General features: G+C 36.7%; 1 long non-coding RNA gene across 3 annotated transcripts in view; it reads left to right on the forward strand.

The window, feature by feature from the left end:
* Positions 1-23,608, forward strand: part of LOC106016405 (uncharacterized) — a 51,588-nt gene extending 27,980 nt beyond the window's left edge. For 2 of the 3 annotated variants that reach the window (XR_011810526.1, XR_001189111.5), the window contains exons 3-5: positions 5,565-5,649; positions 22,169-22,295; positions 22,725-23,608. This is a non-coding gene — a long non-coding RNA (uncharacterized lncRNA). Of the gene's footprint in view, positions 1-5,564; positions 5,650-22,168; positions 22,296-22,702 lie in introns of all 3 variants that reach the window. The other variant, XR_002401107.4, reaches the window with a different exon arrangement.
* The last annotated feature ends 247 nt before the right edge of the window (positions 23,609-23,855 follow it).

Consider the following 23,855-nt stretch of genomic DNA (forward strand, 5'->3'; position numbering starts at 1 on the left):
TAAGGAAGAAAAAATTTATTTTAATAAAATTTACTTCAACAAAATTTATTTTAAAAGTAAACCAGCAAGTACTCTCTATGTGAATGCCTTCAATTTCCAAATACAACAGGATGCAGAGCATCTTTGTGAAGTTACCATTTCACTGAAAAAAAGAGAGCTTTGAGACTCTAAACTCTTCTGAAAAATCTAGTGTCACATTTGTCTTTTTCTTTTCCACTGACAGATTTAACAAATGTTAAGCATTTCTGTCATTCTCATGTTAGCATATGAAGTGTGAAAATTAATTTTACTTGCTAATTGAAAGATAATTGGTTTGGGGGCAGGAATTTTCACTCCATTGGGAGGAAAAGAAATTAAAATAAAATTAAAAACATAGGTCTGCTGCAAGTCAGCGGGAGGTGGCATGGTCCTTCCTTGGAAAAGTTTGTCTGCAAATTAGAGGAAAGGGAGGTGTAAGATAAATCTTATGAACTTAGTCCCAAACAACTGAAGGCAATGAAACAGAGGAGCATATACTTTTTTTTTTTTTAAGTGTTTCTTCTAGAAAGAGATTGAATCTATAAATATACATTGTTATAGCAGAAAACAACCTTAATGGATAACTATACCCACGGAGGACAGAACATCACAACACAGAGCATAAATAGTACTGCTAAACCAAGAGCTGTTCTTCTCTTAGCCATGTGTTTATTTCAATGGTAGGTAAAATGGATAGAAGAATGTGAGGCATTAAGAATAATTTTTTTTTTTGTAGTCATGTTATACATATGTAGCTATTGCACTTTGCTACTGAGATGTCAGCTTTTTCTCTTGATAAGTTCATCAAATTGGTCTCAGTTGTGCATTGTTAATTTCATGGAAAACAAAGATAACCAAACTTTGAGCCTTGCTGCTTCTTACATTGAGATGAAAAGAGCTGCCTTGCTATTCTTCTAGGGGTAGCTATTCATAGCTCTCCTCTGCTACAGTGTTTGCAAAAGGGGAGTGGGGAGTGCAGGGTGAAAAATGGGCTAAAACTATTTTCTACACTATGCCTTATACTCTTTTGCTGTTTCCTTGCTGCTGCTTCATCTCTACCTTTATCTTATTATCTACACTGTAAACTATATGGGTAATGATCACCTTTTTATTCAGCATATTCATAGCAGCTAGTACTGCAGCAGTCTGGACCAGAAGCAGGAGTGATGTGAAATGTCCTAAGAAACCACTTAACATGTATGCAGCAGAATTGCACCTCACTGTTGGAAGTCATTTAAAGGTCTGTCTCTTGATGGATTATATGAAAGAAAACATACAGGGTAAAGTGAAGTAGATGCCTTAGGAAATACAGTAACATTTTAGATACTCTTCTCTGAGCTTTAAAGAGTCCAAATGATTAAAATTTACAGGAGAGGATTAATATAGCTACGTCTCAAAGTACTCAACATATGGTTACAATAGGCACAGCTCCACTCATGGCAAGAATACTTACCCATTTTCACCCATGTTATTAAAACATGGGATTATTTATAGAATAGATGCCACAGTGTATCTTCATCAGGTTCATAAACTTGCGGATGTGCTGATACCTATGACTAACCTGTTTTTTGGTTTTTGTTTTTTTTTAAACAAATTAGAAGACTCTATCATGGATTAACCACGTGAAATGTCCTTTGAATATGTTACGCAAATTCTTTGCAAGAAGAAATTGCAGCTGAAATAGGCACAAAACATAAAAAGTAAGAGGGGATTCAGAGACACTGGAATGTAACTGGCTTTTTTTTAAACTTCCTGTTAAAGTCCTGTTTTAATTTTCAGTTCTGTTCCCAGTAAAACAGACAACCTTTTTCAGAGTACAGGAGGTCAAAATGCAATTTGCTTGTGTTTTTTATAGAATAAGAGGTAGTGTTGTTGTGTGTTTTTTGTTTTGTTTTTATTTGTTGGTTGTTTGTTTGTTTTTTAAAGTGCTTCAGTAAGTAACAGAGGACATCAGATCTGGACACCTAAAGGACCGTGTTGCAGATCTTCAAATATGCTCATCCTTGCAACAGTTGGAGTTTTTCTATCTATAATGAATAAAGAGCTTAAGTCCAAGCAGCTTTTCTGAGCTGTACTCAAGGTACGTTACAGTTGTCATGTAGGAAGTCCCTAATGTACTTGGAAATCTCAAGATAAATTTCAACATGCAGAGGTTTGTTTGAGGACATGGGAAATAATCTAATCTACTATTTCAAATTTAATTTAGTTTTAAGAAGTGTTCTTACTCTTTGTGCCCCTGTCACAGTTGCATGCTGAGAGTATTGCACATCACATTAGATTAAGGTCAATTAGCAAGTTTATAAGGGCTTCTTTTTTTCCTTTTACTCTCTTTAAATGAAGTAGTACTGCAATTTTATGATTAAAACATTGTCTCTTGAATCATATCAGATAAGAGACCTTAGCTGGATTCCAGTTGTGATTAAGATTATGATTTTTGGCCTAAACGGTCATGAGGAATCACTGACCTTTTAATCAGCGCTGATTAAGAAGTCGTAGCTTGCTCTCTGCCTGGTACTCCACTACCTACCATGTGGAGCTTATAGCAATGAGATAATGTGCTGGCAGCAGCCCTAGGGAAACTCAACTTCTGAGCAGCTTTGTGGTCGAGATTTCCCAAACTGATGGGAGGTCTTAATTTTTATCTTTCATTAAACAATTCTTTCAATAAAACAATTCTTCAGTGCAGAAGAGGAGAGAGGGGAGAAATGGCAATAGGTTACAATTTACTGTTCAGTGGGTAATTTTAAGGTTTCATGCAAAAAGGAAAAATGGGCAAACAGGAAATGACAAAGAAATGCCCAACTCATCAATCTGTTACACGCCCTTTAAAATGGCTGCTGCCCATTGGATAGAAGTATACTAAAACTCATCTGGAAAGCCTGTTCTTCCAACTGTTGAACAGAGTTATGGAGATGCTTCATGTTTCAGCCAAAATGTCTGTTATCAGTGACCATATGACTTACAGAAAGACTTTCATAGTAAACAGAGAGATAATGATTGCACTGAAACAGGAGAATAACCCCATCTATTTTTCAGCTTCACAGAACAAGCTATACATTCTACTTATTGAAGGCTTGTGAGGTTGTTTCTTCCTAACCAGAACAGGAACATCAAAGTTTTGATACTTTGGAAACTATCCCAAAGAACTTTTTGAGTACTTTTCTGTAAATTTGTTTTTGGTGCCAGGAGGACATTGATTGTGAGCAAGGAATGTTATTGGTGTTAGTGTGTGTATGTGTATCTATATGCAAGAATGTTATCAGTGATTTATGTCTGGCCCTGTTCTGTGAAACATTATATCCCAGAATACTGGATATTAAAGTGACTGGGTTTTGTCTATTCTTGTGTTCACATCAGTGACCATCATTAGCCAAACAAACTAAGAAAAAAGATTCCCATTAGCTCTATTTGGGGTAGGCCGATAGTAGTCTGATGGTATGTCAGAAGAAGAAAAGAAATATGCACTTTTAATTGACTTAATAATCTTCTATTGGGCAATGATTAGAAGACAATTTTCATAATATACATTCTCCAGGGCTATCTCATCTTGCTTTAAATGTCATACTGACTTGGGAATGTATTATTATGCTTAACATACATTATAGCTAGTGATGTTAATAGCCTTAATGTACGGGGCGATGTTTCTACAGACTAGTGAGTCCATGATGTAGGAGCTTTTGGCATAAATAGCAAGAACGGATAACTAGTAAGAAATACATAAATAGTGTATGAAAATACCAGGAATAACAAGACCACAAAAGAATGACGTGGCTGGGTATTCTGTGCAGCAGTGTGTTGGCAGTCCCTATAAGTCCTGGAAAAATATGAAATCTAATACTGGTAGGCATGTAGCTGGAATAATGAAAAGCTGTTTTGACGATGCCCAAAATGTGGCAAGATAATAAATTAGCAAGTGAGATGTCTGCAGACAATTAAGGGACTAATGAAAGTCTATGCAAAGAACTTTTGGTCTTTAAGGATGAGAATTTCCTTAATCCCAGTATGATTTTTGCCACCCTTGTGTGATCACCTCCTTATAATGCTGGGTTTGCTATCCACTATACAGAATGGTACTGAACAGAGAAATAGGGATGGAAGGTCCAGTGATGCACAGAGCTATGTGCCAGGACAAGGTTGACTGGATCATTCTAGAAGAATAAGGGTTCAAAATAAGCTCTAGAAAACCTGCAGTGGCCTGTGAGTAAGCAACTGTTACCTGGACTTCCAATGGTGAGCTGTAAATCACTGGAGTTTCTAGGAAATCAGTAGTCCCTGGAGAGCTCAGAATAGCTAATGTGCCAGTGTGGTACAAAAGACAGACTCTGGAAAGTGTAAAGGCTTCACAAACAGCTACCCAGTGAAACCAAGAAAACAGATGTACAAACGACTCTTGTCTTCCTGAAAATGCCAGCTATGACCCAAAATCTAGCACAAGTAGCACCAGTGACGAATCTTAGGTATTACTTATGTTCCAGATCAGTCACATAATTTGCTTGTTTTCAAACAGTCTGGACTTATGTGCTTTAATATGGACTAGTTCAGGATATATCAAAAAATACTATATTTAACTATGTTTCTTTAGGTAGCTGAGGGAAGACAGGTAAGCAATAGTAGATTGGGATGAGATAAATACTGTATTTCTCTCTGAAAGTGAGTAAAAGAGACAATTTTATATACCTCCAGTTTAAACTCTGACACCAGAAAACAATATCAAAAACTGAAACACATTCAAGCAAACCATATTTAAGCACTTAAAATCTAACAATCAGTAGCAGTCAGCATGGATATTAGGAACAAGTCATGTCAGATAAATGTAATTGTATTCTGTGACAAGCCTTATGTATAGAAGAAAATGCCACGTGTTCTGAGTGCAGTAGGATTTCTGAATCTTACATGACATTCTAATATCCAAACCAGAGAAACATATGATTAATTTTTTTGTTATGTGCATGAATGTTGTAGGGTTGCAATACCATGTATAAGGAGTAGGTATGCACAACTAACTCTCGATGGCTGTATGGGATCTACAGGAGTCAGACCTAGATAAAGCGCCATTTGTTATTATATTGTCAGATGAGGCCTAACTAATTATGTTGTGGAAAACAAATGTTGAGAATGTTCAAAAAAAATTTTGAAATTTGCAAACTGATCCAAATAAATCAGACTAGTTGATCAAATGGATTGCATAGGTTCCTGAGGCTTCCTATTATTTTCTCAAAAAGGAGGAGTATTATGGCTATTTCAGATACAAAGAGATAATGGGAATCACATTACTGAAATCAGCAGGAGCCTTCCTGCTGACTGTCAGACTCACAAGGACTTCACGTGGGCTACATAAGAAGACAGGGTCAAAACTAAGTCAAACAAACAGCTTTTGAATTCAGATTCCATTAGATGATATATGGACTCAGAAGTCCCACTTTTCTCAGAATCAGAATTTTTATTGCTTGGAAATTTTTCCATAGTTTCTGCTCATCATGAAATTTTCCCTTAGACCCAATAAGTACCAATTTATTCACTTTTGTTCCTCCTTCTTCCTTATTCAGACTAACTGATCACTAAGAGTGATTACCCACAAAGATGTGATGAAGGCCACGGGATGTTCCTGGGATGATATGGGACAGTACGAAGGTAACAGAATTTCTATGCTGATTTTAAATTCCTTTCTCTGGGTAATGGCCAAGATTTATAGAGCTTAGCGCTGCCATCAGAGTTTTTCCAACCGATTTAGTTTTTCTTCAGTATTTTTTCTATAACATGATAAAATGCATTAAGCTGAAGGGACTTAACCAGCAAATCTACTTATGAAAGAAGTAAAGCTTAACTAGTTAAAAAAATAATAATAATAAAAAAAAAATCTGTATTTAAATTAACTCCGTGAAATAATTCCAATCACATGTACAATGCAGACCATCTGTAATGGTATTAATTTTTTCTTAAATGGTACTGGGCATATAGACAATAATATAAAGTATTCAAAGCTCTTCAAAATAATTTCCAGATAATGGTGCAGTCTTTCCTTATTAATGACTGGCTTTACCTGGGTATAATTCCATTGATTTCATGTGAGTTAATGGTGATGGGATCCAATATATTTCTTACCTTCAAGAATATTTTCAAAGGTTTTGTCTTCCGTCTGTATGCAGAAGGCCACTGGGGTTCATTCTAATTTCAGATGGTGCTGAATTAAGGTATTTTAACTGCAAACAAATATTGCTTGAGTTTATTGTTCAGATAATCAACTTGAATGAATGTGTTCCATAAATTCCAGAGGCTGGCTGAAATGCATTGAGTTTTTTGACACATCTTCATTAAAAAAAATCCACTGTTAGAATGATGGTCTTACTATATGGCACTGTATGTTGTTATTCTCAGATTATTGGCAGTATCCTGGGTTTCATAGTAATATCAAATTTAATATGCAAGTTACTCATATGGGGGAATGTAAGAAAAGCGATAGCTCAATTTTAGTGGGCTTTGGGCCGACTAGTCTTCTCTCGGATTTTTTTTTTATTTTTTAGTCTCTTGTTCTTTTCATATGTTTTTAAGTAAGCAGGCCTTAAAGAGATATGAAGCTTTGCAGTTTTACAGGTACTTTTTGACAACAGACTCGTGGTGTAAAGATTTATGACTACTTCAATAGGAGCAATTTTCTGTGTTTTTTTTTTTTTTAAGTTAATTTAATTCTCTAAAATATTTTCAGGCACATTTCAGGCTGACAAAATGACATTAAACTGGCCATCAGTTTATCCTTAGTATTCTTTTTGTATTTCTGTGCCTGCCGTGATTACAACAAAATCCTCAGCAAGAACTATGGTTAAGTAAATATTTAATATTACTGTTGCTAGTAAGGAGCATGTTGAAACAATAGCATCAGCTTTTTTCAGGACATTCAGAGTACTCACTGTATTTGTGGGAAAAAATGCGAATAGTGTTGCTTATATCAAATTGGTATAACATCAGGGTAGCTGCTGCCATTTGATTGTGTAATAAAATAATGGATAAAATGGATGGAATATTCAATTAGTATAGACTAACTATGCTAACACTTTCCACTCTGTTCTCTCATGGGAGATTTAGATCAGAAGGTATTTTGTAAAATTCCAGCATTGCAACAGTGACCTATTCGTTGGTGAGGCCCATATCTCAGTTCATATTCCAATTCAGTCTCTTTGCAGTTGGATGTACAGTCACAGTCCAGTCGCACCAGGAGCTGGAGCGAAATAAAAGATGACAATTTCTAATTTGTTCCAAAGTCTATAACATTGCTATTCCTAAAATACATTTTCCAGCTGTTTTGCTACAAAGCTAGTTTAAGTATGTTCTGCCTTCAGAATATCGTATTTCTTTATTAAAAAGATTAATGCAAGATATAGGACCTAATTCCCACTATGAGAAACATCTGGCAGCCAGAAGGGCCAACCGTGTCCTGGGGTGCATCAAGCACGGCATCGCTAGTAGGTCGAGGGAGGTGATTGTCCCGCTCTACTCTGCGCTGGTGCGGCCTCACCTCGAGTACTGTGTGCAGTTCTGGGCACCACAGTATAAAAAGAACATGAAACTGTTGGAGAGTGTCCAGAGGAGGGCTACGAAGATGGTGAAAGGCCTGGAGGGGAAGACGTACGAGGAACGGCTGAGGGCACTGGGCCTGTTCAGCCTGGAGAAGAGGAGGCTGAGGGGAGACCTCATCGCAGTCTACAACTTCCTCGTAAGGGGGTGTCGAGAGGCAGGAGACCTTTTCTCCATTAACACCAGCGACAGGACCCGCGGGAACGGAGTTAAGCTGAGGCAGGGGAAGTTTAGGCTGGACATCAGGAAGGGGTTCTTCACAGAGAGAGTGGTTGCACACTGGAACAGGCTCCCCAGGGAAGTGGTCACTGCACCGAGCCTGACTGAATTTAAGAAGAGATTGGACTGTGCACTTAGTCACATGGTCTGAACTTTTGGGTAGACCTGTGCGGTGTCAAGAGTTGGACTTGATGATCCTTAAGGGTCCCTTCCAACTCAGGATATTCTATGATTTAACAAGAGCTGATGCAAAATTTCTTTAGCATCGTTTGTCTCTATTGAGTTAAAGATGAAAACTAATACAAGATTGGGGGGGGGGGGGGGAGGAGGAGGTGCAGGGAATAACTTTGTAAAAAATATTTGTGAATGTATAAGAGGCAGAAACACCTACCAGAGCCCAGGAAAATCCAGCAAATTGTCAAAGGTTCAATGTAGTTGAAAGTTATGAGGCTACAGATAAGTAGGTGAATGAATGCGTTACATTGCTTTTCACTACAAAAACTAGTTGGGAAAAGAAGTCAGTATTGAAAGGAAAAAGATCTGAATGCTTTTCTAAAACTGCTTTGTCACCTAAAGAAGTCTTACAATAGCTGAACATTTGCAATTGCGAAGATAAGGTTCTTTTTTCTTATGAGATTTCTGAACTTTACTCCGGTTTATAAACTCTTATTAAAACGTCCTAGTAGTAAGGGAAATTGAAAGTGATGTCTAATTTTTAAGAAATTAACTGAAAAGTCCAATCCTTATTCTGTGTTAAGGGGGATAGAAACTATAGCACGTAATTTAAAAAAAAAAAAAAAAAGTTGGCCTTTCTGACAATTTCTGACAAAGCAGGATAAATTTCTGATGTGGCTTGAATTTATTTTGGTTTGGTCACATAAGAGCTTTTTCATGTATTTGTATTTGCTTTTTCATGTGTTCTCCATGAAACATGAATTTTTCAGGGAGTACTAATGAAAACAACCATACTGATATACTGAAGACCTGTTTTCTATGCTATCAATTCACAAAATTTTTCTTAAATCTAGACACAACTCTGTACATTTTTTTCTGCTCCCATCTTTTACTGAACAGTCAGTTTGGATTACAAGCAGCTCATGTTTTATCTGAGCATGTTCTTACTGTCAGATACTGAATAACCTGGACTTCTCTGGCCTGCCTTGGTATGTATAGTCAGTCAGAGGTCCTCTCAGGAGTACCTGACATCCATAGCTTCCACATTAGAGCTGGGACAGGTGAGCAGCAGAAGAATGGGTAGAGATCTATCTAGTGTCTAGTGTCAGATCTGTCTGTCTTACTCAAGCAGTTATGTCCTCTCATTCTGTGGGTGTCAATACAACATGGCATAAATGTCTTTTTATTTTGAAATAATATTAAACTGACATCAATTCATCTAGGTACAGCTGCTTTATTCTAGCACACATCAGTTGTCACTGTACTACATTTAATTGAACAAGTAGCTCAACTAAAATGCATGCGAATATTCTGGAAAAAAAAAAAACCACAAACTTTTCCATATAATGCCAGTTTATATAGTTCTCTCTATGTATTTTTTTCTTGCTAGATAGTTGTTAAGCCATATAACAGTTATATAAAGAGCATATTCAACTGAGGTCTTGAAAACTGAAATAGACCTATGTTCCAAAAGAGATTGATTTCAAATAGTCTTAATTAGCTGTTTAAATTGTCTTTTCTTTCTGAAGCTTCTCCTCTTCAGTTATAACTTCTAGCTTTTCTTTAATACCATAATGGCTAGACTCTCACAAAGACACTTGAAGCTGACTAGAATACGTGCACTAACATATTTAAGGTATCTTAAAATGTGAAAGTGCCAAATGTTTCTAAACATCCATTTATACTCCTTTATGAGTAACTCAGGCAAATGAAAGACCAGAAGTTCGCAGTCTTGTCACAGCATTCCAGGATGTGAAGTTTTAAGAAAAGTGAATTTTGGGGGAAAAAAAATCATAATGAAAAACCTAGATTTCATACTGCTGGGTGATTAAGCAAGTAAACAGAGCATAATTTGTTTGTTTGTTTTAAACAAGTTAGAGGGCAAGCATCCAGGCTGTCTTCAGGGGTTTTGTTTTAAGTGCGGTCTGCTCTCACATGCTATTTCTTTATGAGTGAGACACCTGATTAAATCTATATTTAATGAATTGATATCTTGTTCCCCTTCTAGGGAACTCTGTATTTTTACCATTAGCGGACTGAACAATGTATGAAGTATTGCCTTTTCTCCCCACTCTGTTGGTACTCAGTCTGTCCCCATTCTGGCTGGGCCCTCAGCCTCTTACACTTTTCTTACCCCAGACCTGAGATTTGGGTGACCCTTGCTAATGCAGCCTTGGAAACCATCTATTTTCCCTGACTCTGCCAGGCAACCAGGGTACGAGCTCGTCATGCTCCATCCCTCATTAGTAAATAGCTATTTATCTGCCTCGAGTCTTCACACTAATCACTGTGCTTGTCCTTTAGATCTTCCTGTAATGTTGTTTCAGTTTGTCAGCTTTCTGCCGGTCATGCATTAAGGACAGCTGGCTGGCAATCTATCACGTTGCTTTACGCACCACAGCACAGTTTGACTGACGTGAGCTGACATGATCCCACACTTGGTAGCACAACACGACAGCTTAAAATATGGGAGTGGGTCATATCAGCCCTCTTAACACTCCTTATTCATTTCAGACCCAAATTCACCTCTTTTCATCTTTAAAATAAAAACACCTCCCTCCTTCAAAAAGAAAAAAAACTGTGTTACAGCATTTTCTTTGCTTCAAGAGTAGAGAACTCTGAATGTAGCTTTCTAGATTGTTTATTTTTACTAATCCTTTTTAAAAATATTTCCTTTACTCTTTGTTTTGTATTGGAGTGCTGTGAGGCTAAAAGCTTGCAGAGAAGGATAAGGCAGGTGGGAAATGCTCTGAAGACAAAACAAATGACTGAATCCTGTCTTAATTTCTGTCCTGCTCTGTATGACCCAAAGCTCTTAGTCACTTAGATTATTAAAGGCACTTGGATTCCAAGTCCTCATTTGAATAAATAAAGCTTAATTCTTAATACCTTTAAATACCTTTTTCTCTAAGTAATTTTAATTTCTCTTTGTCCACTATTTCCTTTTGGGAAATTCATTTTCTCCCACCGTGTGATAAAAGGAGAGGTTGGAAGTTTTATAGACAGCTAAGGAAGATTTATGGAAAGCATCACTTTCTTTTTCCCTATTATAGGAGACTCCAAGCTTATTATGTACTGGCAAGCTTCTGGCAAGAACCCTTCAAAGGCCCCTTATTTATTTTAAGTGCATCATTTTGGCATACTAATACTAGTGTTTTGGCATTTTACATTTACTTTTCTGGTGAAGATACACAGAGTGTATTATATAGCTACAAGCCATCTGTGTTGTAACTTCATTTCAAACATAATCTAGTCACTGAAAGGTGAATTTTATGTCAGTCTGCAGTGCAGAGAAAGCTTTTTTTTTTTTTTTTTAAATAAGCCTGGTACGTTAATGGTGTATATATAAATTGGAAAACCTCCTTCTGTTGCAGATAATTATTCTATTCTTCCTCAGTTTTGGCCACTGTAAACTTCAAATTTGAGTACTATCCTCTCTTTCACAGCTGGGAAAGGTTCAACCCTTTCTATCTCTAATCACCCACCCACTTGCTTTTCCCTCATTTTTGTGACCTCCCAAACATGTAGTTGTGGATTTTTAAGAGAAGAAAAAGATTTCCGTGTTGACAGCTATGACAAATGTTCATCCGTTACTTTTATGCATAATTATTTCCTTAATTGTATCTAATTAATTTTAAAATCCCTTTTATATTCAAATTAAGACACTTGACTTGCAATAAAATAAGTTTCTCGGAGTTATGAAGGAATGAAATCATGTTTCTTGTTTCATATTGAACCCGAAAGGGGAAAGTGCAGAAGGGTAGATCTGAAACAAAATAAAGGTGAAGTCATAAGGAAAATACCCTTTGGTATTCAAAACTCACTCGTGTCCTAAGTCCCACTGCTTTAAAATTTATGCATAAATACCTAGATGGAGCTACTAGTAAAAGAAGCATAAATCATACTTAATAATTGAATGCTGCTCTCATGCATCTAAAATTTGGGGTCACATCTGTCTGACTTGCTACATCTGGCAGAGTGTAATAATTAGGTTCTCTCATAGAAAACGAGATTTATTTAAAAAAAAAAAAAAAGCCTTTGCATAGGTTATTATCCCTTCAAGAAATTTCAGATTCGTTTTTAATTGGTATAAATAAAAACAGCTCAATGAAGCCAGTTGAACCTTACTGGTACGTGCTTACAAAAGCATATGCCCTTCTAGTCTCAGGCCAGTTTCAACTAGAATTGAATGGCCCGCTGCTTTTTTTTAACTTTAACAATCCTCAATTTGCTATATTTTGTGTATACTTGTGTTGATTTCATGGAAAGGTTTCTGCAGCCTACTTTGTCATCAAATGTTTAAATATATAAAGCAGAAAGAAAATTTAAACCCCATTTGTTTACACAGAAAATCATTGTACTCAAAATATCAGAATGATTTGGTTTGTCTAAAGCATTTCTGTATAATTAAAACTGTCTCATTCTGTTCAAATACGTAGATTCTTGTCATACAGGAGAGGGAGGAGAGTGTATGCTATTAACCCCTAGAGAAGAAGCTTTATTTCTTCTCTCTGGGTAAGCCAAAATGTAAGCCAAAGGGGAGGACATTAATATATCCTGTTTTGGCTTTTTGCAGGAACTTCCATTCCATCTTGGAGGAAAAAATAAATAAATAAATAAAATGCAGTATAGCTGGTGTTTGTCCCTTACATTTTTGCGCTCTGAGCTACTTTGTCAGGTGGCTTGATGCTATGTGTGGAAAGTGACTGCAATAGATTGAATAAGGGAAGGATTTTGCCCTCATTCATCTGTTTTTTAAAAGTGGTATCTAGGATGGAGGATGAGTGTCTACTAATGTAGGGGAGGAGGTCAAGGAAAGGCTTCTGTTTGTGTTAGTTGAATAAAGCACAGAAATACTTCTGTAGAAATCTGGTGTGCTGAATCTAGCTCTATAGTGCTAGGATCGGTCAGGGAAAGGAAAAAAAAAATCCTGATAGGAACCAAATTTGCAATGTTATCTTGTGGGGAAAAAATGCCTCCTTGACCCCCAGTTTGTGTCCTTAAGAATAAAACCTGATGGAAGCTGTCAGTTTTATCTTAAGCTGCAGAGCTATAAGGATTATTTCAGCTGAGGATATTAATATTGGTCTCTGCCTTTGCACCAGAAAAGACACTTATGTAAGGAGACAGCAAGAGCTTGAAGAATTAAAATGAATTTAAACTGCAGGCTCTGTAAGGTATGGAAGTACTCTGAATTCACACAGACACTACCAAATTATCCATTGTTCTTTAACTTCTGCCAAAAAAGCAAGCAAACGGTCAAAGGCCTGACCTGACTGTAGCTGTTGGGTTAGTCTGCCACAGTTCCTGCTGGGAGGGGACAGCAGGATGGTGACAGTTTCGGCCACTCTTACGCGTCTGTGTTCCCACCCTTATTAGGAGGATTTGTCATCTTTGACACACCTCTACCACCCCTGGAGTGGCTGTTCTTATTGAAGGCTCTGGGGCAGATAAAGGAAGCAGCAGGGCTATGGCACTTTTCATAGAGGTAGTCAAAAACAGAGCGTACTCAGGTGGGGGTTGGAGCAGAGCTGTAGTTTGGATCAGTTTTATTCCCTCTGCCATACTGGAACTGACTGGAGGGTTTGTGCCTTACTAGTGAGATAGCTGGATGAATGTAATGGTCATGAAGTTTTTGTTTCTTTGGGGCAGGGATAAACCAAACATAAGGAGAGAAACCTACCTGATTCGTGTCGAAGTGCAGCAACTGTCACCTGTAAATGTCCCAAAAGTTTGGTAGAAAGAAGGGGGAAATAAATTAGATGTAGAGGGTCAGTCCTTCAAACCAGTCATATGGTCAGAATATGAACCGGCCAGGATTTTCTTTGGTTCCTGAAAACGCCTTTGGAGGACAGTGCTGAAGAGACATACTGGAAAGGTGAGACACATGTTCCATTTTCTCTGCTTCAAATGGAAGGCAGGGGGATTTGTTACATGGGGGGAAAAAAAAGTCTACAGCAAGTTTTTTTTGAAAACCTGTTTGCTATTTGTCTGTCTTCAGCAAGGTCTTTGGGAAAAGAGGCCACACACTACATTGCTGGGAGGGACTAAGTCTAAGAGACAACAAAAAGTAGCGTTTACTGAGGTCAAGTTGACTGTGTAGCAACAATAAACCAATGTATTGCCCTTTCAGATCCTTCACAACTTACTATGTGTGAAAAATCAGGGCTACAACTATTGGCAGTGCAGCATAGGTAAGACTTATGGATCTGTAAAATTGTTACCTTGGGAAATGAGGGTCAGAGCCTGAAGACTGGCATCATGCCTCTACCTTAGCATTGCTCAAGGAGAAGGTAGGGCCAGCCAGGAAAGGCAAAACTGGCAACAAACTGCAGTTGGACTGTGGGGGAGATTGATGATATAAAGCAAAACCTGGGAGAATGTTTCCTCGTAGCTCTCTACTGAAGAGCTAGGCAACAACTTTTAGTTACAGGGAAGATTATGGGAGAGGCTGAAGATTGTCCTGGATAGCAGATAAATGGGAGAAATGATGGACTCATTTAAGAGTTTTCTTTTCACCTGGTATTGTACATTTTCCACTTCGGGGAGAAAAAAAAAAAAAAAGGAAAAAAAAAAAAAGATAGGGAACGGGAGAGATTTGGGGTGAAAATGGCTGAAAGGACTAAAGAAAAAAAAAGTGTTGGCATAGATCTCTCTAGGCAATCCAAGGTACCTGTGATAAAATACCTTTCTAATCACAGTCACAGCTGTTTGCTTCACTAGATGGAACTTTTTTAATCAATCAGAAACACCAACTTTAACAACTTTGTCAGTTAGTTATGGCTGTGGATGTTCTTTCTGATATATTTTTAGCAGCCTTAGAGATTCCTGTCTTTCCAGAACTAGGCTTTCCAAGTGAAATGAATGGTTTTTATTCAATTTTAAGGAGTTGTCCATAAGGCATTCAATATAAGACATATTTCTGTGGCCTGTTGTCCAGTAATACTATCCACATTTAAAACTTCCTAATGAAGTGTCTCACCAGGCCCTAGAAAATCTCAGTGGATAGCCTTTGATCTCCTAATGTTAGTACAGAGTACGTGTGCAGATTGAACTTCAGTGTTCACAGTTCCTTTTTTCTACCATCAAGATCTTTAAACCTCAGCCCAAGAGTCTCTAGGCAGCTAGAAATGTTGCCTTTCCAATCATCACTAGCTCAGCATTAAATATTGGCCTAAATGACTTAACCTTCCATTTTAATTACAAATCAGTCATATTCATCCTCATGGTATCTTCTACAAGGATTTAATTTAGATCTGTTGAAAAATGTATTTTATGATAATGAAATATCATCTGAACAGTAAAAATATATTTGGGGGTATGATAATGTAGAAATCATTTAATAGTTATGTAATTAGATTAAAATTATGTAAGCATTTCATGTGTAATTAGATTTTTCTTTTAAATAGATTAATTTTGTATGGAATATTAAAGCACTTGAGCTGTCACGCACTATAAGAAAATAACATGGCTAGTCACACAATGAAGCAGAGTTCTTAGTAAACATTCATTAGAATACTTTTTAAATGATCCACTATTTAGAAAGATTTGTTGCAGGAACACTCAAAAGTCATGAACTGTAAACAAACAAATTTATTAAGCTGCTGACACCTGAGATACAGCAATTTACATTGACTGCAGATCCCAGAATAGCAGTAGAATTTTGCTTGTGCTGTGGTATCTAAATAGAATCTGAGAAAGTTGGGAAGATTATAGAAACACTCCAGTATAATAATAAGAAAATTCAACATATTATAGATAAAATAAATATCATCCTGTTTGTACGTTATAAGCAAGCGTGTCAATATGCCATTTACGGGTAAAAGATAAAATGGAGGAAAATAATCTTCCCTCTTTAAATATTCTATTCCCACCCTTGCCACCTCCCCTCCCCCCCCCCCCCCCCCCCCAAAAAAAAAAAAAAAAAGTTGTATATATAAAAGTGGATTTTTTTTTACCAGACTAAAGTTTGTTCATAGAACCAAGTTAAACTAATAAACTCTTGGGAATTAAAAATAAATGAAGAATCATTTTGAAACATTTCTTATCTCTAATTAATCATGTAGCACTAAGAACAAAGACCAAATTTCTTCAATGTTTTCAGCTTTCCCTTTCATGCAAAACAAAGTCATTTCTGGATTCACTGGTTCAAATACCATTCAATTTATAATTGGATTTTTCTTCTCTGCTCCCCCACCCTAAATTATTTTAGTAACTTTTGCCTATCTTTGTGGAATATTCTTGGGAAAAACTTTCTTTTTATCAACTGTATATTAGAATTTTTGCGTTAATCAGGATTTCGTATTTCAGGCTTATAGTAGCCCGAACTCTGCCACTACTATAATTCATTTAAAAAGGAACCCTGGAACTGCTGATGGACAGTTAGATGAAAGCAATTTTTGCTTTTATGTGTGTCCAAGCAGACATATTAAGTAAGAGTCCTACTTCTGGACTTGAAACCATGAAAAAGAGGTGGTTGGTATTACAGGAATTGTACCTTTGTCAGAGTTGAATGAGTAGTGTTCCTGCCTTAGTCTTCTGTTTCCATTTGTCTGGTTGTGACATTGTTTTTCTGTCTGCCTTAAATTAATACGCATTCTACTCATTTTCAAAAGGACTGGCTGATTTTCAGGGTTTGGAAACTTTGTGACCATTCAGGCATTATATGAAAGAAAGAGTACAAATGGATTTGGGTATGTTTTATTAGTGGATCCACATGTACAGAAATAATTTCTTTAGAATGTTTCATTGCTGTATAAGTGAAGTAGAATTTAGGACCTGACTGAACAGGGTATGACTAATATTTTGTATTACATGGCCTTATTTTTAACATGTAATGTGCTGTCTGGCATACCACATCAGAGAGCTTTCTCTGCTGATGCAGAAGGCTACTACTAGCTTCTTCTAATGCAAATTTCTACTCCAGTGTCCCCTCCACTATAAAATCATGCAACAAATGAAAGCTTGATGAATAGCAGATTAAGTTTATTGGCAGTTACATTTATTTTTCTATCATTAATATTAAACCTGATGTGCTGATATATCAGCTTTTATGTATGTGACTGTAACCATATTTTCCCAGCCTGTGCACAGTGCTTGTATTCTAGGCTCACAAGCTACGTGGGAAAAGGCCCTCTGAGTGTCTGAATAACTCTTAGCACAATGGAACCTGAAGGATGATTTGTGCCTTTGGGCACTGTGGTCATCTTAGTATGGAACATCTGAAATGTGTTCTGGAATATAGAACTGAAAATTAGATGGGAAATACTTGCTATATTGTATACCTTATGATCAGTCTAATTTGCAAGTACTGAAATGGTGTTCTTTCAGAGGGACATTAGAAAATTTTGTGGGCAAACTCACAATAGCTTTTACTCAGATTTACAATATTCTTCAGATACTTCCCTTTCATTGATTTATAAGGGCATAGGGGCCAGACTGACAAGACCATAGCGATCAGCACCACTTGTTCTTTTTGTCAAGGGGCTGCGTTGGAGCAGATTGATCACAATTTGAACAGGTAGATTCTGTGATATGTATTAGACATGTGATCTACACCGTGATTATGGGTCTAGGGAAACAGTAATATTTCTTACTACGACCAGATGCCAAACTGACGGTTTTGGTAAATTAAAATCTGTACCTGGACTTCAGTTGCAGGCTTGAGGGTTGAGAAACCCTCAACCCTTGAGAAACACTCTTTGAGAGTGTTTGAGTTGAGAAACACTCTTTACAATTCGATCTTTGGACAAGAAAACCTTAGTATTTAAGTATTAATATAAGGGAAATTGTGTGGATCCGAATGATCAGATAGAGGGAGGGCAGCTGGTTTAGGTGCAACTGCCCCAAGAACAGGCAGATCTGAAAAGGAAGCAGCATCAGTAGTTTGTGAGGCTTATTGGAGACATGTTTAATAGCATAGTTTAAAAATGGAACTGAATTGAGTGTGCATACCTAAGTATATAATTCATTATGTTGCATTTCTCTTCTGCATATCTCTTGAACACTAAAGACGTCTTTGCACGCTATAAATAATTATTGATATTTCACATAAGACACACTAAACATACTTCAAGAGCTAGGTGTTATTGATTTAGCCATTACCTCTCACATTTCTTCTTTACCATTAGAAGATTTGCTGCTCACTGCATTTTGTAATAATTGCACTCTTGAATTTTAAATATTCCCAAAATCACACTGTCATAAAACAAGCAAAACCAGTATATTAGGTAGGCTTTTTTCTTTTTGTTTGTTTGTTTTAATCTCAGGTTTGTGTTTTATATTGTCCTCTCTGGATAGATAGCAAAGCGAATCATAATATATAAACACAATTGCAATGGTCATGTGTCTGTATGAAGACCCTAGCTTGATCATTGCCTTGTGCTGGGTTATTTATTGCAATACTGACCTGTGAAGTTCCCTATAAGTAGGGTAGCATCAGCTGTGATAAATGAAATCACCATCTTTCTCCCACCATATTACCACACAGTTTGAATTTCAGTGCAGTCTCTTTACCACATCAGTGAACCCATCCTGTCTGTGGTTTTACACACCACACCACTGAGTGCTCAAGAAAGCATAACTGCAGGCTCTTAATAGAAACAGCATCCTCAATCACTGAAAAAATAATAAGCCTTAAGTAAGGCTTCTGAAGAAAATGGAGTGGTTCTTCCATTCTCTAGGAAATAGATACCTGTAATTTCACGTGACCAAATGTAACAATATGTGTCTCTCTGCAGGTGCAAGCTATATATATATGCTTGCTATGAAAATGGTGAAAAATTTATCAGACTGATACTATTTCATTCTGGTCTCTTATCCTGCCTAAACAATATAGGTTCATTCTAACCCAATTTTTATACCTATAAATTGAGAATACTAATATTACCACGATATGGTGATTATTTGGAATACAAATAAAAGACAATTGTCTGGAAAAAACATATCTAGAACCGTTAATGGAGTGTATGGCTGTTGATTTGTGTTCCTTGATTGTTGGTGGCTAGGAACGGAGTGCTCAGTGTTTTGAATGATAGCTTGTGCTCTCTTATGATAAGGATGTAGAAAAGCAAAACAAAAAACAGATAAGTTCTGTATGACCTTGCATTTTTTTTCCCCCTATGCTTTACTTTCTCTGCTTTTCCAAGGGTAGTATTGGGATTTTCCCCAAATTTTAAGTGAATTTCAAGACCCTAGAAGAGTGATAAGAAATAAATAAATAAATAAAATAAAATAAAAAAGAATAAAAAGTGCTTAAAGTATATCTTGGAGCTAATTTAGAGGATGCTTAAGGTCTGCTTCCTCTGTGTTCTTTTAAGGAATAAAACATTGATTTGATCTTGGAGCCATAAATTGTCATAAACCATGTTTTTTCACTGGTCCATATCTGTGATGTTGATAAAATACTGTGTCCTAAGAACAGCATAGGACAACAGTGAATCTGCATGGGCAAGAGAGAAATATATGTGCCACATATAACAAGAAAGAGTTGATGGGCAGACAATAGAATTCCTTCTATGCTTTTTCTTCCAGTTCGGTCTTTCATTCTTTGCTTCTGTGTTCAATTGAGGGAAATTTGTGGAACTTCTTGTTTGACGCATAAAGGAAAAAAAAAACAATTGGAGATTTTTTATTTATTTTATTTTTTTTTCACCAAGATAGAGTTTCAAGTGATTCAAATAAACATAAAAATGTTGATCCCATTCAGTAACAAGCTGTGTTCCCCTTTTCTTCTTATGTGCACAGTGGTGCTCTAGAGGAAGTCAGCCCATGAAAAGTGTTCAATGCTGGTTTAACTGGCTCACAGCATGACCTGCTCTGGGTGGTTGTTACCTGTAACTTGCATGGTTCCAGGCATTAACTGTCATAGCTGGCTGGGTGGAGGAAGGGTAGGAAATGTATATACAATAATTATCCAGTTTGTTGGTATCCTTTTAATTAAGAAGATTTTTTCTTCTTTAGTAATTTATTAACAAACTACTTTCAGGCCAAAAAAACAATGTTGTTTCTGTTTCCATACTAGAAAAATGAATCTTATTTTCCCAGCTTTCTGGCTATAAATGCTAGAAATTCCTGGATGAATGTGACAGTGAATAGATTTTTAATATTAATATAGATGCATTTATCAAGCAGATGCAATTATTATTCACAAGCAATGTGAATTGGCATGTCAACGCTGAAATCAGAGGAACTGTGACAGTTGTCAGTAGCTGAAAACTTGCCTTGGAAGATATGGGCAAGAGATACTTAAGGAAGTTAATTGTTTGGCTTATTTTCTCTTTGTTGATATAGCCTCTTCTCTGAGTCCATTTACTCAAGCTGGGATCAGCAGATAATTCCTCCTGAGCAGCTAAAGATAACTTTTCCTGCTATACAGCTCATGTTAATGGGTATTATTTTAATAACCTAATGATTAATTCATTCCAGTTCTTAATCTGTTCCATATGCAACAAGTTAGTTTATTTCAGTATTAAGCAAGCATAATTGAAATTCCTGTTTCCAAATTTTAGTTATAGTTATCTCTAATCAGTATCAGTTTAAATCTTGTTGGTTTTAGAGAATATCATAGTCATGTTTTCTGTCCGGATTTGCTGTCCATTACTAAGATATTTTTGTATGCTTATAACTACATAAACAAGTACACTTGTACATTTTTGTGATTTTTTTTTTACACAATGGAATATAGTAAATGTCAAAATCATATGCTAGCCTATTTAATTGGATAATTATCTACATTTCCAGAACAGAATCCTTCAATCAGTCTTTCAGTTGTAAAACAGGAAACATGACGAAGGGCTAAAATATGAACCAAATTTTACAGTTAGACCCTTAACTACAACAGCATATTTTTACAAAGGGTATTATAAAGAATATACCTGGAAATCTAAACGCATCTACATAAAACTATGAGTAAGAATATATGTTTTTTCACATTTCAGGAAAAGCAGGTCATAAGAGCTTTCTCAGTGTCCCCATACCATCACAAATGCATTTTGCTGTTTTTGAGAGCAAGAAGCATGAGATAAGACAAATGTGTAATTACTTCTTGACCCACTCTTCTGGGTTATACATTTTCATGAGGTGCCACGATTCATTATTTGCATTGATATGTACAGAAGGATGGGTCTGCTTAGTTGATATTCATTTATTCAACAGTCTGTAATCTATATTTAATGGAGTACCAGACTGTGGCATAATAAACCGTTTAAAAAGATAGCTGCTGCTTACACAGGGGTTATTGCTTGCATAACCTGTACTTATTTTTCATTACAAAACTAAAAGAGCAAAGCATAATTCACACAAGAAAATGAAGTTAACATTTAATGGTTTGAAAAATGATAGTGTACCATAATGCTGTGCATTACTCTGAACACTTATAAAACAAAGCAAGGCAGCAAAAAATATAAATACAAATAAAAAGGCATTAACAGAACACTGTGAAATATGGGCACCAAAACAAACAATGCATTCCAGTTTGCCACCTGCTTAGCTGGACCACTTAAGATTGCTAATTACTCAGAAGCCAGTAGATCTGTGAGCAACTGAGCATGTACAAACACCTGGCATTAACAGTGTCACAAATACTGAAACCTGCTCTCTTGTTTTCCTCTTTCCTGACTTTTCCTCCACAAAGGTAGTCTTCATGTCACTTTGTGGACACAGAAATGCTGCATGGACTTCCCCATGTAGAACCATGGAATCTACCGACAAACCTAATGATTGTCTCTGCAAAGACACCTCACTGTAGGTCAAGTACCATATAGGCCTTGTCTGAACAGTTTTATTGAGCTGCAAAATCTTGTTTCCAAGCTGACAACAGAATAAGAGGGGTCTGTCCTGGTAGTCAGGATCAGAGGAAAACTCCAAGACAGGTGTTAAGATAATGGTGGGAAACTGTAAAGGTTGGGGGCATTTATGAGTCTGATATCTTTGACTATGTATACAATAACATGTTTTTTTAATGTAAATATTGGACTTGTCCAGAACAGCTTAGCTGCTTTAAAAAAAAATAAAAAGTGTTTGTCAACATCTATTAGCATTACCAGATTTCAAAGTGCCTCAAATTGGGAAATACAAGCTTTGTTTTAGTGGAAGCTTCACAGGGCCATGTCCTTGAGTATTCTGGAGGTTACTGAGTGGCAGCAGCAGAATTGTGTGGGTTCTGAGTGTTCATCTCCTCCCCCTTTAGGGTGATGTGGAGTCCCCAGTGCCACCTTCCACTGGAATGCCCCTCCAGGGGCCTAAAACCAAACCAACAGACTGAAATCTCAGCTGAGAACCAGATCTGTGGCTGTATTTCCTGCTTGCACAAATAGGTGAGTTCACCTACAGTGACTGAAAAGGAAACTTTCCCCTTCCAGCCAGCAGAATTTTTTCCTGCAATGTGTGCTGACCTCTATTTCAGACAAACAACACATAAGCTTGTTAGACGAATGTTGAGAGGAAAAAATAATAATAAAAACACTCTCAAGGGTTTTAGGAATATAATATTGGTGGCTAAAGGATTTCAAGTGCCAATTAGGGGTCATTGTAAGGTTGCAGAAATTGGAGGAGTTTTTTTAATCCTTGTCTTTAAGAAGCTTTTTCTGCTTGTAATGCTATCATGTTGTATAATTCAGTGAGTGAACGTGATATACATAGAAAATTAATGATCATCTTGCCTTGTTGGCTTTTTAAGCTCCCATTTTACGTATATGTGTTCTGAAGAACTTTTCTATTTCAGTGCCTTTGCTTGCTTCCTTCAGGGAGTTGCATAAACACCACAGAAAGCTGACACCTGGGAATCTGTGCAGTTGCCTTAAGGGCAATTAGCTATAAAAGGTAGGGCTAAAAGCTAATTGCTCTGGTTTAGTTCTCAAAGTGCAGGTGAAGCTTGCTGAGAAATGAAACGAAGGCTGGAGAAAGGCCAGTTAAAAAATTCTCTCTCTGGACTTGGACTAGAACTTTTTAGCACTGAAAACTCCTGCCAGTTTGACAGTAAATTTTGTGTTCTGGTGCCTGCTAGAATGAGGTACTGAATTTTTACTTTGTTGTTCAGACATTTGGGATATTTTGTGCCTTTTCTTCCCTTGTTTTGGGGTAAGGGTGGGATGGGGCGGTTTGAATCATCAAGTGATAAAATGCTCCTAGTTTGCATAGCTGCAATGTGTATCATAACTGAAAGCTGTATGGATGATGATGATGATCAGAGGATCTCAGCAGAAGGCATTTATCATGTTATTCAATTAACTTGAAGGGGAAGAAAAAAATGTCTTCCCAGCCATTTTTGCATTAGACATATGTGGTAAAAATAGATGTTTACGAAAGATTTGAGGCTGGTTCTGTTGGAGTGGAGTGCAATGGAAAAGTGTAGAACAGCTGCTATACAGTTGAATCACTGGAATAAGGAGGGGAAATTACTTTCCTGTCTCAATCTTTGAGTCCTCAAATACTTTTTGTGTCATAAGTGAAGGTATTTAAAATGTTCGGTTTGAAACAGATACACAAAATACTTGTTCCAACATCTTGAAAACATTGTTTCTACTCTTTCATGTTTGTCAGTTGACAAAAAGTTTGTTCCTCTTAATTTTAAAATGTCAAGAAATGACGTATGAATAAAGAGTGGGAGAAGGAAATCCCAAATCTTGAATTCAGAAATTTGCCTGAATAACACATTTCTACAAATAGTAGTGAAAACGCAACACATTTCTTTGTAAAGCTCCCAGCTGGTTCTATTTCCATGAAGCATTTTAGACTGAGGATGTTGAAAAAAAAACCCTGCTGTTTGATACCTCATACTGAAGAAATAAATACATTTTGGTGTAAAATATATTACAGAAACAGAAAGGCATGTGTTGGCCACCTTCCTCCCTATCCACAGGATAGCTGCATTTTCT

This window comes from Anas platyrhynchos, chromosome 7, assembly GCF_047663525.1.
Source record: "Anas platyrhynchos isolate ZD024472 breed Pekin duck chromosome 7, IASCAAS_PekinDuck_T2T, whole genome shotgun sequence".
Taxonomy (NCBI): Eukaryota; Metazoa; Chordata; class Aves; order Anseriformes; family Anatidae; genus Anas; species Anas platyrhynchos.